We start from the raw sequence: 3,212 nt of genomic DNA on the forward strand, positions 1-3,212 counted from the left end.
TTTGGATCCTGCAGAGCTCTAGACCAATCATTGACCTGCTTCATGTTGCGCTGACCTATCAAAAAAAACCTTGAGAACTTAACAGCCAAACAGTAACCTGCCTGGCAACAGCCGTCACTCTAGAAGGACACCTAGAAAAACCCCAGAGTTCTGAAGCTCATCTCCTCTCCCTCTTCTCCCCCGCCCAGCTGGAACCCTAGAACCCTCCAGGAGTGTGGGTTCCCTTGTAACGTTAGCTCCTCCCTCTTCTCCCCCGCCCAGCTGGAACCCTAGAACCCTCCAGGAGTGTGGGTTCCCTTGTAACGTTAGCTCCTCCCTCTTCTCCCCCGCCCAGCTGGAACCCTAGAACCCTCCAGGAGTGTGGGTTCCCTTGTAACGTTAGCTCCTCCCTCTTCTCCCCCGCCCAGCTGGAACCCTAGAACCCTCCAGGATGTGTTGGGTTCCCTTGTAACGTTAGCTCCTCCCTCTTCTCCCCCGCCCAGCTGGAACCCTAGAACCCTCCAGGATGTGTTGGGTTCCCTTGTAACGTTAGCTCCTCCCTCTTCTCCCCCGCCCAGCTGGAACCCTAGAACCCTCCAGGAGTGTGGGTTCCCTTGTAACGTTAGCTCCTCCCTCTTCTCCCCCGCCCAGCTGGAACCCTAGAACCCTCCAGGAGTGTGGGTTCCCTTGTAACGTTAGCTCCTCCCTCTTCTCCCCCGCCCAGCTGGAACCCTAGAACCCTCCAGGATGTGTTGGGTTCCCTTGTAACGTTAGCTCCTCCCTCTTCTCCCCCGCCCAGCTGGAACCCTAGAACCCTCCAGGATGTGTTGGGTTCCCTTGTAACGTTAGCTCCTCCCTCTTCTCCCCCGCCCAGCTGGAGGCCCTGGAGCTCCTGTCTCCAGAACAGACTGCAGAGCTGCTGGTGCTTCCTCTCCCTGCTCCTCCACAGGAAGTCCACGTCATCAACAGAGTGTTTGACTTCCTGACTGAGTCTCCAGAGGAGAGGAGACTCCCAGAGGTCCTGCATCACCTCGTCAGGTTGACCCAGGAGGTACCATCAGCCAACTGGTCAATACTAGCAGAACTTGGATCAGTTTAGCTACTTGCTAGCTGCTGACGTTGTTCAATAGTACTTCTACGATTAAATAACTCTCATTTATGATGAATCTCTGCTGTTTCTTCCAGACGAGCGTTCCCTGTGGCAACTACAAGCTGATGTGAGTAAAGTCACGTGTCTCCTGGGCTCTGCTCTGAAAAAAACTAGTTTCTTCATAGCAAGACTACCGTTAGTCAATATTTCATGTACGAATGGATATTGTTTGATGTCTTTGTTTGTTTGTTTGTGTCAGATTTAAGCGTCTGTACCGGGCCTTACCGTCTGTTCCTCGAAAGATGGAACCAGTCATCTGGGCCAGCATAGACGACCTGATGCAGACCTCTCCAAAAGGTCAGTCCACACACACACACACACACACACACACACACACACACACACACACACACACACACACACACACACACACACACACACACACACACACACAGACTGTTCAAGTCTCTGGACTGATTGGATTGATACAAGCGCTTGGTATTTACTGAATGAATTCATTCTTGTTTTTTTCTAATTTCCTTTCTACAGACTGTTTGCCAATGGACATGAATGTGAGTATTCTTTGATATGATATTGATCATTTACCACTGAACACTGTGGTTCCATACTACTGATATTGGTTTGATATTGATCACTGTGGTTCCATACTACTGATATTGGTTTGATATTGATCACTGTGGTTCCATAATACTGATATTGGTTTGATATTGATCACTGTGGTTCCATACTGCTGCTATTGGTTTGATATTGATCACTGTGGTTCCATACTACTGCTATTGGTTTGATATTGATCACTGTGGTTCCATACTACTGATATTGGTTTGATATTGATCACTGTGGTTCCATACTACTGATATTGGTTTGATATTGATCACTGTGGTTCCATACCTGCTGCTGTAACTTGTGATCAACTGTTTTGTTTCTCTTTCACAGTGTCCCATCACAGCCTTCAATGGTGAGTGTTGTATTTAACCAAGCACTGGATTCATTGGCACAGAAACATTCAGAGTCTTAATACTCACAGCTCTTTCTTGGCACTTTGCAGATTCCCGAGTCTGTGATGAAACGAACAGGTAACCTGTTTGATCCCCTCTGTCCTAAGTCTACCTGGTCTGGGTCCATTTAGACGATTGATAATGAGCACAGTCACAGTGCCAGTCACATTACATATTTATCTTGTACATACCTGTATCTCTCCATCCTGCAGTGATGACCTCCAGAGACATCTGGACATGCCCCATCTGGTGGCCGTGCCGTGTAACTTCACCCTGGAGGAGTATGCGTGTGCATCGGTGAGGTTCTGCAATCTAACTCCCAGGAACAGCAGCTTGGAGAACCAAGGCAGAGGAATCTCTCTCAAAAAAGTCTCTCCATTATTTTTTATGTTCTAACTCTTTTGTTTCTTTTTATATCTAATTCCTAAAGCTGGGGAACTTTACAGCCAATCAGCTGGTGTCTCTTCTGAAATGTAAACTGCCCGGCAACAGCAGCCACTCTAAGGAGACCTGGAAGGTTCTGCTGACCAAGGTGTCCTCCACCCTGGACCCAGCTCTGGACCTCCTCTCCAGCACGGTACACGCCAATGAACACAAATCATTTACCTATCTCTAATTATCTCTAATCTTTAATGAACTGAATGTTTCTTAAATGTATGACCAATTAGTTATCTCTAATAATCTCTCTTCTGAAGGTTATACATCTGAGCTATCTCTAATGATCTCTAATTAGAAATATATACATCTGAGTTATCTCTAATAATATCTCATCTCTATTAATCTCCAATCAAATGTCAGATTTATCTCAGACTAGCTCTAATCAGAAGTTTAAACATCTGAGTCATTTCTAATAGTCAATACTCAGCAATCTATCAATCAGAGTTATCTCAAAATAACTCTAACCTCTAATAATCTCTAGTCAGAAGTCTATCCATCTGTCTTATCTCATATAATCTCTAATCAGAAGTCTATTCATCTGAGTTATCTCTAATAATCTCTAATCAATGTCAGATTCATCTCATTTACAGTATCTCTATTGGTCACTACTTTGTGACCAATTATACATTCCTTGTGTAATCTTTGTTTAATTAGTTCTCTAATGCATGACCAATTATAAATTCATTGTA

Source organism: Borostomias antarcticus (assembly GCF_949987555.1).
Source record: "Borostomias antarcticus genome assembly, chromosome: 31".
Lineage (NCBI taxonomy): Eukaryota > Metazoa > Chordata > Actinopteri > Stomiiformes > Stomiidae > Borostomias > Borostomias antarcticus.